Source organism: Mustela nivalis (assembly GCF_964662115.1).
Source record: "Mustela nivalis genome assembly, chromosome: 3".
Lineage (NCBI taxonomy): Eukaryota > Metazoa > Chordata > Mammalia > Carnivora > Mustelidae > Mustela > Mustela nivalis.
This window is the reverse complement of record NC_139022.1, coordinates 73,741,259-73,756,273: the sequence shown is the minus strand read 5'-3', so window position 1 is coordinate 73,756,273 and position 15,015 is coordinate 73,741,259. Positions and strand designations below refer to the sequence as shown.

The window sequence follows — 15,015 nt, the reverse complement described above, 5'->3', positions numbered from 1 at the left end:
AGGTACATACTTAAACAAAATTCAGGGCTTTCTTAGAAAGAGGGATAATTGGTATTGGTTAGACAAGGGTATGGTCTACTACATCTGGAGAACTGTTTCTTTAATTTCTTTCTTACTAGTTTTACTCTAATTTCTAATGGCTGGCTGGAGGGTATGGAAAAATCAGTATCTACCTATGAGATTCCTTTGGGACAGGACGGTTTTCTCTAAGCATGCCCAACCTACAGCCACTGTACTGTCCAGGTATTTTGAGGTACCAAAGATTTTAAATACTGTTCTTGATTTTTCCTGCAAATGCACTTACAACTGAGAACAAAGACAGATTGATCTCCGAGGCCTGAGTTGTTTCTCTTCTAGTATGTAGCCCTAAAAAATTTTGTTTCATATTCAGTACTTTATTCTCTTAATAATATTATACATAACGGCAGATCCAAAGATGCTGTGAGGGACAGAAGAGCCTTCAGTGGATGTTGCTTACTGATTTTCTACTTGGCACCACTTCTCTTTCTCCTCTTTTGTTTTCTGTCTTACTCTTAGAGGTATAAGGATTCTTTTTAACATTGACCTTACTGTGAAGTTAGTCCTGTCTCTCTGTTTGACAGCTAATCTTACAATTGTTCTAAGAACAAGGATTCAAAAGGATCTGAGAATGATCCGGAGGACTGTAGAAATGAGTAAAGAAAAATCAGCGTGAATTCTCTACAAAGTATATGTTACGGTCAGGATACCCAGTCGTAAAGTGAAGGGTCTTCCTTTAAGAAAAGTTTTCCCTCTCTCTTTGTTCAAGGTGCTGATTTGCAAGTGTGTGAACAGTGCTGGTTTAGGGATAATGGTTCCTGTCCTCTTGGACTTCTGCAAAAGGAGAAGCGTTAGCAAAATGAGGAAACTCACTGTCTGGGGATCAGTGAGCAGTCTGGTTTCTCCTAATCTACTGGTGAGAGATTGGACTGGAAGGGGTGGTCTGGAGAAAGCCATGAGTGCCAGGCTCAGGATATCAGTGGGCGGTATGCAGCAAGGGTGACAAGGGAGGAATATTCTTATTGTGGAGGTGGCCTGTGGAGCAGAGAGATTGATTAATTAGGAAGCTTTGGGAAATAGGCCAAGCCATGGCACCTTAGAATCACCCACGGATGGGGTTCCTTAGGTGGCTCAGTGGGTTACGCGTCTGCCTTTGGCTCAGCAGAGTCTGCTTCTTCCTCTGCCTCTACCCCTGCCCTTGCTTGTGCTCATAGACTTACGACTCATCCCTAGAGTTTCTGATTTAATGGTTGTCTAGGGGAGAATTGGAAAATCTAGATTTCTAACAAGTTCTTGGGTGCTGCTGCTATTGCTGGTCTTGGTACCGTACTTCAAGGATCACAGGTCTGAGCTAGGGGGTCTCAGCCTTCACAATACATTAGACTCCCTTCGGAGAGAGTTTTTAAATGCCAGTGCTCACACTAAACCTCTGAATAAAAGGTCTAGGGAAAAGCCTAAGCACTGATTATTTTCTAAGAGTAATTCTATTTGTAGCAAAGTTTGAGAACCGCTCATCTAGATAGTGATTCAGAAATGTGGCAGCTTATCAGAATTACCCAGGGAGCTTATAAAGCAGATTCCTGGGCACCACCCCAGCACATTCCGATAAGGAGATCTGGAGTGGGGCCCTGACGTTCTTGTGCTTACTCATCACAGACTGGTTATTCTGATCCAGTGGTTTCTGCACTGGTTTTGGGAACTGCTAGCCTGGAAAGAGAAGTGAAGACATAAATCCTGGAAACAGAGTAGGAGTGGCAATAGCATAGAGTTCCTAGGATTTGCTGACTCATTAGATGGACAGACCAGGGGAAAGGGACTGAAGCCTGGAGGGCAACAAATCTACTGAAATTCGCAAGACAGCCGTGTATGGCAGTCACGGTATTGCCATGGATGAATGCTAGTGGCACAAAGGGCGACAATGTGAGTGGATTATTTTCTTGCCATCAGCCTGGCCTATGCAGACACCCCATCTTGTAGGACCCTGAGAATCAGTGGAGACTAATTCATGCAGATGAAGCCCCAAGAGGCTCAAGTCCCTAACACAAGACAACAATTACTAATTTTCAATAAGAAGCAATAATGGCCAAGGCCTCCAAGTACTTGTGTTTCCTTCCTGGGCAAATTACATCAGGGAGTCAAATTATGATGAGAAGGTTGCTGGGTAGTTATGAAATCAAGAGCAAAGGAGTTAATGGTATGATTTAACCTACATATGTTATAGACATACTTTCATATATGTCATTTGAATGTATGATTCCAATGCTTAAAGGCATCAGGTTATGATAAGTGGGTACATCCTTCTCTACAAGTAAATATTAGTGAGACTGACAGCCACACCCCTGGTAGACAGTTCCTAATGGGCAAGCCAATATTGGCCTAGGTGACTGCCATGTTCACGCTCTGCTATCAACAGACTAATTCACCCACTATTTCTTTAGATTATGAATACCCTCAGTCGGATGAATCACATCTTGCTTACCCATGGAACACTGTGTTTCTGGAGGTGATTTTTTTTTTTTTTAAAGATTTTATTTATTTACTTGACACAGAGATCACAAGTAGGCAGAGAGGCAGGCAGAGAGAGACGAGGAAGCAGGCTCCCTGCCGAGCAGAGAGCCCAATGTGGGGCTCAATCCCAGGACCCTGGGATCATGACCCGAGCCGAAGGCAGAGGCTTTAACCCACTGAGCCACCCAGGCGCCCCTCTGGAGGTGATTTTTATATCTCCTGCCTCAGCGACAGTGTGTTCAGTAGCTCTCAGAGGTCATTTCTGTTTTCCTTAATACTGCATTCTGGGGAGATTCCTTAATTTTACTGTTGCCGCATACAGTTCATTTTATTTCTTTTGACAATGATTGGGCTCTTTTTTATATATTGGAATTAGAGCCAACAATTTAATTAAGAATTCTATGGTGTCTTTTCAAAAAACATAATTTACTTCCAGGATTAAAAGAGACATAGGTAACCACGAACATGTGAAGCCTTTATAGTCAGCTCATGAGGTCACAGGGTCACAGGGTCACTCTTCACCTACTATAAGAATGCCCTCAAGGAGCAGGCAGGCTACTGTAATTAGGAGGAAAAGAATCAAGCTCTACAAGTGCGTGTGCCAACCCAAACCTGCAGAAGAATGGCAAGTGTCCCAACGGTATTTTAGTTCTACGGTTATGTTGCAATGAAGCAGCTCATTGTGAGAGCCTGAAGTAGAACAAAGCACTTTTATCATACTTGATATAGATAACAAATGAAATAAATCCAAACGATAGCATTTGGTTGCCCTTTTTGGGAGTGGGGGCAGAGGTAAGGGTGGTTGAATGAGAGTCTCCAAATGCATATTTGTTGCTTAGTAGCCTAAGGAGCAGCTTTTTGCTGGAGAGGGGAGAAGGTGCAGATGGGGAAGGCCTGAATCTGCTTTCAATAGAAACAGACAGGATGTGTCTTCTCTGACCTCTCGAGGCTTTCCTCTTTATGTCAGGCCTTCTGGGTGATTGTGCTGAAATTCTTATTTAAATCCAATTAAATCTGAGACTAGAGTAAACACACATGTATCTCATCCAGAAGATAATATTGAAGGATTCTGCATTTAGGCCAGAGCAGCTGTATCTTTTCTATTTAAGATTTGATCTTTTTCTTAGTATCTTTTGTGGGGAGTGGGGGGTGGGAGAGGGTGGAATTGGCAGTAAATATTGGAGGTTTTAATTTCATGTGAAACTAGAGTATCCATCATTCCTCTTTTTGGTCTAGGCCAGACTTAGTGTCTTCGAATATAATCTGATCAGGTCTCTCCTTTTGGGGGCTCCCCATCACCCACAGACTAAAACCTAGCCACCCAGGGGGCCCTCACATTCCCCCTACGATCTGGTCCCTCCTGGCCTAACTTTATACCTACCACTTCTCCTCTCACATAGAATATTCTATCAAATCCTTGCTCTTACAGTTTCCCTAGTTCAGACCTGTTGCACACCTGCATGCTTTATGGGCCTCATTTATCTCCATGAAGATTAGAAATTACACAGATTCTGGAGCAAAACTGCCCAATCTACATTTTGGCTCTGATATTTTGTTAGGGATATGACCTCAGGCAAATTACCTCACCCCTCTGTGCCTCAGTTTTCTGTTCTCTAGAGCAGAATGATAGTATCTGTCTCACATGGGTATTGTGAGGATTAAATAAATTAACATGTATAAAATACCCAATACTGTGCCTGGCATATAAGAAGTACTTAATATTAACTTCCACTTACCCTACACAACTAAGCCTAAACATCATGTCCTGTGGGAGGTCTTATCTGCAAAGCCTCCCCTCTCCTGTGTAAGGAGTTGATTAATTTCCCCATTGTGCCTTATATATTTCCTGTCATTGCATTTATCCTCTCTCAACCCTCAATCCACAACTGCCCCACCCACCTGCATTATCACTATGTGCGCTGGTGTGTGACTGATCCTCAACTAGCGTGTGAGCTTTGGAAGTTCCTAATTGTCTCCTGCTCCCCAGTGAGTAGCACAATAACCAGCGCGTGGTAGATGTTTTGTGAATGTCTACTGGAAGTGTAAGGAACCATGTTTCTGAGATACGGGAACCTCTAAACATTCTTTCATTATCACTGAACACTTTCTAAGTAGAAGATGATTGAAGGCTGCCCTGTTGAGGGCAAGACATTTTATTTCTTTTATTTTATTGTAAATACTTACACACTCACTTCTTGTCTATGTAAGTTGTAAAAGATCATCAGGCATTACAAGACTTGAATTTACTACAACATTTTTGTATTTCACGAGCGTAGATGAGAAGCGTACTGAGCAAATGATGACTCAGCGTGGAGCATAACCATCTGGAGAACTAGCTGGGTGACCTTGGGCAAACCACGTCATCTCAGTATCATCTGATTAGTAAACTGGGAGTGGTGATGGACTATCTGTACTCCCTACCTCAAGGGAGTGTTAGAAAATGAGAGGGTGTAATTCTCATGGACACTGTGTACACTGATGGTTATAAGGCCCTTCTCACCCAGGAGTAATTACACTCCACTTCCCCCTCCTATCCCACCCTCAGGGGATATTTGGCATTGTATGGAGATACTTCTGGTTGTTATAGCTGAGGGGATATTACTGGTAGAGGCCATGGATGCTGGTAAAAAATCTACAATGTGCAGGAGAGTTCTCAGCAACCCCCAAGCAAGAATTATCAGGCCCCAAACGTCGCTAGAGCTGAAGTTGAATAATTCCAATAAGGTGCACCATGTCATTGCTTAACATTCAGTTCCGTTAATATTTAATTCTCGCATTCCAACTGAACAAAACAAAGGATGGCCGTAGTACTTCCGTTTTACAAAATGTATCTTGGAAACTCATGTGATTTATGCAGTTGTAGCTTTTCAACATGCCCGTCTCTGCCACCTTCTTAAACTAGTTGCTATTACTGAGCCAGAGGCAGTTCTAAGCACTTTACCTGTATTAATTCATTAAATCCTCACCACAGCCCTGTGAGGTAAGTACTTTATTACCCCTAATTTACAGATAAGGAAACTGAAGCAAAGTAGCAGAGCCGGGTTCGAACCCAGTCTTGCTCCGAACATTATTCACAGAACTGGGTACCACTGAGTCTCCACGCTCAGCCCTCCACTGACTTCCTGCTTGAAATGTTGTTCATAAGCGGGTTTGGTTTTCCTTCCCTTGCCACCTTTGACAGAGAAATGACTCTGGTTCATGGGGTCTTCTTAGCAGAGGACCTACTGAGTCTGAGGTATTGGACTGATTGAAGAGGAAAACTGCAACAGCTCGGAGAAGGGCGTAAGAAAAGAAACCTCTCAAGAATTTGGGATCTGCGCCCAGTAATCTATGGAAAAGCACTTTGCAAATGGCAAGGCAGTGGCTTTCAAGCTATAGTATATTCAAAATTACCAGGGGAGCTTGTTAAAAATGCTGATTTCCCAGCATCACTCTAAGAGCTTCTGATTCAGCAAGTCTGGGAGGTTCCCAGGGATCTGCCTTTTTAACAAGCTCCCCGCTGAGCCTGCTGCAGAGGTCCGAGCTTACACCTTGAGAAACACTCCCTTGCAGCCAGGGCTGGGGGATGAGAGCTGGCGAATCCCAGAGGAAGATCCGGGTTGACCTGCACATTAATTCGAGCCACCTGCATGGGAACTTCCTTGTGCTGTTCTGGTCCCCGTAACTGGGGAGCCTCAGTTAGGCCTGGGAGCTTGATTGAGAGGGCAGGGATGGGGAGGACGGAAAGGAGCAGGGCAATTATGAGCACTTCTAGGGAAGTGACTGTTTCTCTGTGCACAGTGAAGGAGCTGTCACTGGAGCCCCTTCTTCCTGCAGTGTCCCCCTAATTGGCTGTTGTAGCTATCATTCTGCCCTGAGGGAGTTTAATAGAAACAAGGAGAAAGAAGAAAAGACATTACTTGGAGCGGGAACAAAAGGCGAGCGGGGCTTATTTCCACCCTCAAGGAAAGAAGCCCTGATTGGTTCCTTTCCCCAGGGTCCTCCCTCACACCAGCCCTGCAACCATCCCCCCGCCCCTTTTTCTTTTCACCTCACAGGGCCCAATAAACACAATTTGTCTGGGCAGACAGAGCTTTATAATGGTCCGGAGGAAATATTCTGACGGCCCCAGAATTCTGCCATAAAATAATGTTGTGCTATAGCAAAGTGGTGATGCTCTTAACCTTCTTGCTGAATCTCATTATCTTGGATGTGAACACTAGGCAGATGCCCTTTTACCCTGTGCATCTTTCCAAGAGATCAGTTGAATTATTTCGATTTAAATATCTGAGCATTATATGACATGCATTAACAATACAGGCAATTTACCTTTCACTGAACTAAGTAATTTCAAGTCATTTGAGCAATATAGAATAGCATGGTGATCAAGACTGCTGGGCTTCGGTCCTAGCCCTGCAAATCACTAGCTGAGTGACCTTGAAGGTTACTTTACATCCCTAAGCTGCAGGTACTAATCTATAAAATTGAGGTAATAATAGGACCTAGCTCCCAGCACACACACAAAAACACGTGCGCACAACTCTTCAATGTTGTTTTGACTACCAGATAAGACAATTTGCACGACATATTTTGCCTCATTTACAGCAAACCAGCGATAGTATTTGACTCTGTTGCTTTCAACCTTTTATTTTTCTCCTGAAGTTTAAATGTTTGATATTTTAAACTTGATATCTGCACAAAAATTGGAAGACAAATAAAGGAAAAGAGAAACAATGAAAAAACCCGTTTCCGCTCTATTTGCACTCAGTTTCAAATGCTCATAACACACTGTGAGCAGAACAACAGATGAATTCCATCCAGAGGGAAGTACACATAATTTACAAAGCAGACAGAGGAGAAGAAGATAAATCACTCAGTTGCTTACCACACACATTGTGAGATATTGAATGTGGATTAGAAGTTTCTTACCAATAGTTTGTCCTCCATTTCTTGAGTGGTTTTATATTTCCAGACTGCAAACAAATGATTATATGTGTGGGAAAAAAAAAATATGTAATAGGCTAGAGCACAATTTCAAGTGAGCCAGAATACCAGGGGCTCTGAAGTTCTGGTATGTTCCCTTAGAGCCCTCCGTATAGGGAAATCTGAGCGTCTTGTTGCTGACAGCCATCTCATTCACATGCCGGTTCCTCCTGGGTACAGCTCTGAGAGCAACAGCCCCCAGTCAGTGCAGGTTACTAAGCAACCCATCTCCCCCTGAGGTATGCAAGGAGAGCAAGTCTTGATTTTAAAAACAAAAGGAAACCAGAAAGCCCTGCAGAGCAGAGCTAATAATACACCCTGCTCTTCTTTAACTAAATTAACCCTCAAGCTAGTTTACCTTTACCAGACACACAACCTCATGGAAATGGAGTCTGAAAGCAAGCTACAGTTTTATAAATGAACTTCTAGTGATGTTTTGAATTAATGCCGCTAAATGTTATGTTACACTGGAACCTCATATAGTGAATGCTCTTGGGTGTGTCATCTCAGTCGGGTGCCTGAATGGAAGCTGATTGTCATCTTAAGCCACAGAGGAGCCACTTTTTAGTTTTGGATTTACAGTTGCTCCGTGATTTTTCATATTATCTAAGTTGTACATACCGAGGACAAAAATTACTAGTTTTGAAGTCATTAATGCAAAGATGATAAGGAAGAATAGTTGACTGGGTCATTGAAGCTTCTTTTCACAATTCCAAGTAGATGTGTATGTGTTTGGGCATTCTCATATAAGCCTGTAGGAGGACACGATGGAACATTTTCTCGCCCTAATTCTCACGCTGATCCGCATTGACGAAGCACTGATTTGTGCAGGCACTAACCACACCAGACACCAGAGTGAAGACGCTCCAAGAAATGACACAGGGTCCAACCCCTTAAACAGTATCCTTTTTTTTACAGAAGAGATAGACTTGGGCATAGATAATGCAAGAGAGGATGGAAAGAGGAACGAGGAAGTTCTTAAAGTTACGTCATAATTATGAAACTCACCAACTCCAAATTGAGCTTGAGCTTCAGTGTTTTATGGGATAGAGCAGGAGAGCAGCTCAGAGGGAGTGTCAGATAATTAGAACTCCCAGATAGGAAGGAGCTTGGGACTGACAACACCCGGTCTCTTCTAACCTTTCTCATTAAGGGGCGCTTCAGAAGCAGTTAGTTAACACCCTTAGCATCTACCCAATACCTTACCACCCCACCCACATACCCACTTGGAAGCCCTGCATATTTGAGACATGCTGCTTCCAAGGTTTGATCCACCATGGAGCCAGAATCCTCAACATAATGTAAAGGAATTATCCCTACACAGCTAACTATAGTGTGTGTGATGCAGCATGCTTAGCAAGGCAAATGGAGCCGGGATGGAACCCCAGCCTGATCACTCACTAATTTACATGACCTTGGGCAAGTTAGCTCACCTCTCTAAATTTAGAAAAATAACAGGCAGTATCCTCACAAGCCATGTTGGGGCTCAAAAGAAAAGGAAGAATGTATATTCATATGTACAGTCATCAAAAACCCTCCCCTGTTTTGAATCAAGTGGAAACAAAGAATAGAAGCCCCTAGTGGGGAAAAAAAACTGCCTCTATATAAAGCTCAGTATTGCCCAATCTGCTCACACATCGTTATCCTAATAAACTGGATGGTAGGGGATGCGCTAATTGGAAAGTGGCTGTTCCTGTCGCACCATAATACAGGGTCAAAAAACACATGGCCCATTTTTATTTAAAATTATGTTTGGGGCGCCTGGGTGGCTCAGTGGATTAAGCCGCTGCCTTCGGCTCAGGTCATGATCTCAGTGTCCTGGGATCGAACGTCGCAGCGGGCTCTTTGCTCAGCGGGGAGCCTGCTTCTCTCTCTCTCTCTGCCTGACTCTCCGCCTACTTGTGATTTCTCTCTCTGTCAAATAAATAATAAATAAAATCTTTTAAAAAAAATAAAATTAAATTAAAAAATAAATAAAATTATGTTTGATTGTTTTAGAGTTTTCCCATTAATTTTGATTTTTTAAAATGTCATGTTAAAAAATGGCTTTTGTCAAGAACCGCATTTTTCGATGCCCCCTTAAATTTTGCTCCTGGGGTATCCCTTGCTTCACCCTAGTGTTGGTCATGAAAATACGGACCCTGCAGGACAATTATAATTAGGAATAAAGTCTGTAAAATATCTTCACAAAATCGATACTTAAAAATAGTAGGTACCGCTATTGTACAATACCTGTGGAGATCCTGAAGCTATTACAGAACACATTTGTTGAGAAGCAGCAGTGTAAGAACAGCTTGCGGTTTACTAAGCATGTTTGAAAGGATACGGAACGAGCTCTTAGATCAGCCTAGAGGTCCTGCTCACCAGGGAAATGATGATGATTCTTAACCAGAGTGTGCGAGGAAAGGGTGTTGGCTCCGGCGGATTTACTCTTCTCCAGTCCCGGGCACCCTCTCGTGTTTCCCAAGCTGTGTGCCCACCTGTCCCTTTAGACCCTCTTGATTGTACTCAGGTAGTTTTTAGTCTTTGCCTGCACCAAAAAGTCTGTAAATACTGAGTTTACCAATTGACTTTCATGGAAAGCTCCGATTCACTCCTATATGTTGAGCAAAATGCTGACAGCCTGCCGAACTGTGCTGAAAGCCTTCTGTCTCTCCAGCTCGGAAACTCTTCTCTCTGGCCCCATATTGATTCTCAATGGGCAGACCTGGGGATTTTGAATCTGCCTTTGGCATCAAGAACAACTTTCTTGGGGCGCCTGGGTGGCTCAGTGGGTTAAGCCGCTGCCTTTGGCTCGGGTCATGATCTCACGGTCCTGGGATCGAGTCCCGCATCGGGCTCTCTGCTCAGCAGGGAGCCTGCTTCTCTCTCTCTCTCTGCCTGCCTCTCCGACTACTTGTGATTTCTCTCTGTCAAATAAATAAATAAAATCTTTAAAAAAAAAAAAAAAAAAAAAAAAAAAGAACAACTTTCTTGCAGCAGTCTGACCAAAATCGTTCCCTGTGAGCAGTGCCCTGAGCTGCTTTCTCCAGCAGAAACTGCAAGGAAGCAGAAGCTTTCCTGTGGCCCCACTTCACCCACCTTGCTGGGAGGGCTGCTGCGGGGGGGAAATAACCCTGCGGGACACATCACCTGCCTCTGCCTCAGAGAATGGATATCCTGGGGTAATTTGATGGCAAACACAATAAAAGAACCAGTAGATACTTAAATTCCACAAAGGCTGAAAAATTAGCACAGTGACTGCTCCTAACTACCTCCATTTATTCTGGAACTCGGGGGAGTCTAGCAGAACAATTCTGTGGTAATTTTGCAATGTGTTGCTTTCAGCCTGGGAAGGCAAATAAATAGGTGCTTTCGCTTTTCATTCCCTGAGCTATTTGCAGAGAATGGGGGGAGAGGGGGTTGTAGAAAACACAGCGAACTGTTAAATATTTAAAAAAAATTTTTTTTTAGTCATCAAAAGGGAAAGTGCTTACAGGAGGAAAGACTTGATGGAAAGTAATATGTAGACACAGCACAGAGCCTTCTCACTTCTGATGAGTTTGCAGCCTAAATAGTAAAATGTGCTCTTTCCTAGTCCTCCTTGTTCCCACAGAGACCTCAGCTGACAAACAGTCTGTCACCAACAGTTAGCGCCCTTTGTCTGCCCTGGATGCTGAAGGCTCCGTGAGCAAGGAATGAGCAAATGTGGAATAAATGTCAGCTGCTGATTCCATTCTCACTTGGTACCTTATCTCTCTCACCTGCGAGTCACGAAGGAGCTCTCGGATTTGCCTCAATCTGACTCACTTTACACGCTGACTTTTCTTCTATCTACTTCCTCCTCTTTGTGTAACAGAAAGCATGCAGTGCAGCATGCCTCTGTGTTCTTTGTTTGCTGGTTTAGAAATTAGTTCATATTCTCTGCTATCTCTTCTCTTTACGAAAGCAGCATATGTCTACAAGCTATTCCAGCAATATGGAAATACGGAAAGGAAAACATTAAAAATCACTGATAAGACCATCCAAAAATGACAAGTTAACATCCTGATGTGACTTCATCTGGATTTTTCCCTGCCTCCCCCTCCTTATTTATTTATTCTCTATCCATTTCTTTCCCCTACTTATTTGAGATGCCACTTATACAGAAATCCCCAAGTATTCATAGGTGTGTTTCTAGACTCAGTTCAGGTGATTAAGTACGTATTGATCTCAGAGTCCTGAGGGCTCTGCCGATCCTTTGCAATGGGATTGAAGGCGGAGTGTGTGTGGATGGTAGAAGAGGATCCGTCTGCTGTGAGAGCTGGAGGTTCTAGGTCTCCCGGTCCTCCTTTTACCAGACCAGCCTTCATCTTTGCCCAGGAAGTAGGGCTTATGTGCAAGATTGTGTTTGCATAAAGAATTATGTGGCAGAAACAAACTAAACCCTCACATACTCTGTTTCCTTGTTCTGTCAGGATATGAGATGTTTGCTGTCATGCTTTTGTAGCAGTTATCTTCATGTGGTTGCTTTGCTAGGACTGTTTTGAAGCAAGGATGCTTCTATATAACCTAAAAAGCAACTGTTACATGTATAACTCATATGTGAGTACGGTATGAAATAGAGGTCCTCAGCTAATTCCCGAGCCATCCCTGGGCTCGAGTACCTTTTTCTGATGTATCCTGTTGATGTTTGACTCTGTCCCAGGAAGAGAACAGGTTCTCACGAGGTCAGTGTTCATTCCTGGCTGTTCTCACCATCCACAGGGGCTGTGAGACTGAGACTCACCCGTGAAGGCCAGAGGGCTCCACAGTGACTGACCCTGACTTGCTACCCAGCGGCTGCTCGCCTAGTATTTTTCTTGCTATGGCAACTGCCGCCATGTAAAATGTGGAACTGAGATGCCCCAGCTGCTTTTTGTCTGTCTTTGTGGGATGGGGACAGATGACCACCGTCATTGTTATAGCCTCCTTCCTCACATTCCCACACGTGCTAATGAAACCCGTTAGACTCCATGACTCATTTCTGCTCCAAGAGTAGCCATTTCCCAGGATTACTGACAGTAGGAGTATCTCATCTAGGTAGGAAAAAACCAACCCGATTTCTCTCACCCACAGTATGGCCTCACCTCATCGCCCAAGAAAGAAAATAACCAAAAAAGCTTTACATTGGTATATCTCACATATTTTGAAGGGGGTTATCTGTCCTATCCACAAAAACTTTGTCATATTTTCTGAGAATTTATTTGTATATTAAGTGGTCCACCTCCCAAAACTTTGCTTTCTCTCCTGACTTTTCTAGGGTCTTATTCGTTTGCATTCGGTTAATAATTATTTGACTTACTAATGGCACTTAATTGAAGATCTAAAATATATATACTTCTGTCTCTGTAGACTTCCTCATAATTCTAAATCTATTTGGATGGATGTAAAATAGATACTATGAGACAGTAGATGTGGAAAAACGGAATATTTAGACTGAATCACTAATATTTACTCAATACTTTTAATTATATATGTGGACTATATGACATTTATAATCATGATTAGAAAGGAAAGGATAAATATATTCTTGGAAGCTAACTTACAACAGGCTTTTGACATGTTCTGTTGAATTGATAGACTTTAAAATTAATGCACATATAATTTCTAAAATCCCAGTAACATAATACTGAATAAAGGAAAAATTCCTCACCATTGCTATAAGGGTTAAAGGTAGAAGAAGAATTAAGAATATCTTTCACACACATTCCTTGGTAACTAAAATGTATTTTATGTTTTTGTAGGATAATTTCAGTGTGGTTCTGCAAAAACATCTCAGGTTGGAGGTCTACATCAAAACCACACACAGTGCTGTAACTTTATCACACAGTTGTGTATCCCCCGGGTCAAAGGGCCACTAATTACTCTTTAATTTCCCCCCTCAGGATTTTCCTGATGAATCTTCCTTGTTTAATCTTCACTATAGAATCATTCAGTCAAGATCTGAATTAAACTTTGACTTTACAGAAACAGTCTGTTTGGCAGCAAAGCAAAATGACAATCTTGAAAGGCGTGATCTTTAAATGCAACTCTATTAAATGCTACACACGTTTTGCTTCAGCAAGAATCACCTGAAAGTATTTTGACCTTTAGTGTCTGACATTTGTCCTCATTGTAAATTAGAATTTGTGAACGCGGTTGGTGGTTCGGTCTATTTTTACACTCTGTTTTTCCCGAGGGAATGTCTGAGAGGCGTGAGCATGCTGTCCTGCTCCATCAGCACCTCGTGAAGGTGAAGTGTTATTGGATCATAAGTTGACTGCTGCTCTCCTAATAGGAATCGTATGGTCTGAGCTGTTGTGAGGGAAGAGAATAGCCCAGCTGATGTGAGAAAGAGGAAGCAACTTTAAATTACAACCGGGGAGGTGGGCTACTGAAGACTAATTTTGTTTTTTCCTGAGGATTACTCTTCATTATTTTCGAAAATGTATTTAAATATACTTAGACACAGAGTTTAGGGGCACTTGGGTGGCTCAGTGGGTTAAGCCTCTGCCTTTGGCTCAGGTCATGATCTCAGGGTCCTGGGATAGAGCCCCGGTTCTCTGCTCAGTGGGGAGCCTGCTTCCTCCTCTCTCTCTGCCTACCTCTGCCTACTTGTGACCTCTCTCCGTCAAATAAATAAATAAAATCTTTCAAAAAATAAAATTATATATATATATATATATATATATATATATATACACTTATACACACAGTTTCTAGGTGACAAACCAAATTTGTCACCCATTCCCCTTCCTCTTCTCCTCTACCTATATTCTTTTAAGTTGCTCTAAACAGAGACACATTCAAATTACTCTGGTTATGAGATTTTATTTTAAAGATATAAGCGAAATAAGGAATCTCTCAGCCCTTTGAGATTACCAGGAACAGAGAAATTGATGATGGAGTAAAATATAAGGATGCCCACTGAAATAAGAATGACAGAAAAAAATAACAAAAGAGTTTTATATCAGCATATTTGAAAGTGTGGGTTATCAAAAGTGTGCATTTTCTGAGAATTCATTTGCATGTTAAATAATCTGCCTCTCAAATACTCTCATTTCTCTCTTGACTCTACCATTGTTTTAGTCATTTATATTCAACTAATAAATTATTTCACTGTGTACAAATAGGAGCTGCCCATTCAGGCCTCAAGGAACTTGAACAAGATCTAAAATGGCTTTCAGAATATAATGCTTTCTGTTCTCCTATATGGCCCTGGTAGGACTCAAGTTATCTTTGGTTTTACTTTTCCTGAGACTACTGAACCTCTTCCGATTAGCTGTCTCTGCTGCTACCTCTCTGCTTCTAGGCATCTTCTCTCTCTTGGCACATGGTGTCTCCCCATTGCCTTCTTTCTCTGTCTTTCTCATCTCATGCCACTTTACTTTGCCAAAGCTCTCTGGATATCTGGCATTCAGACTCACCAAGAGAATCTGATTAGTTCAGCCTGTCACTATTCTTACAGAAAAGCTTTTGTAGTAGCCTTTGTATCAGGCATCAGGCCCCGGCCCAGTTAACTGTGACCAGGGCAGGGTCACCTGGCAG

At 42.5% G+C, this 15,015-nt stretch overlaps 1 long non-coding RNA gene across 1 annotated transcript in view; it reads right to left on the bottom strand.

Moving 5' to 3' along the window:
* The window catches only part of LOC309860981, a 67,593-nt gene extending 59,947 nt beyond the window's left edge, over nucleotides 1-7,646 (bottom strand). Inside the window, exon 1 of the long non-coding RNA XR_014309706.1 lies at nucleotides 7,435-7,646. This is a non-coding gene — a long non-coding RNA (uncharacterized lncRNA). The remainder of the gene's footprint in view (nucleotides 1-7,434) is intronic.
* Nucleotides 7,647-15,015: the final 7,369 nt, after the last annotated feature.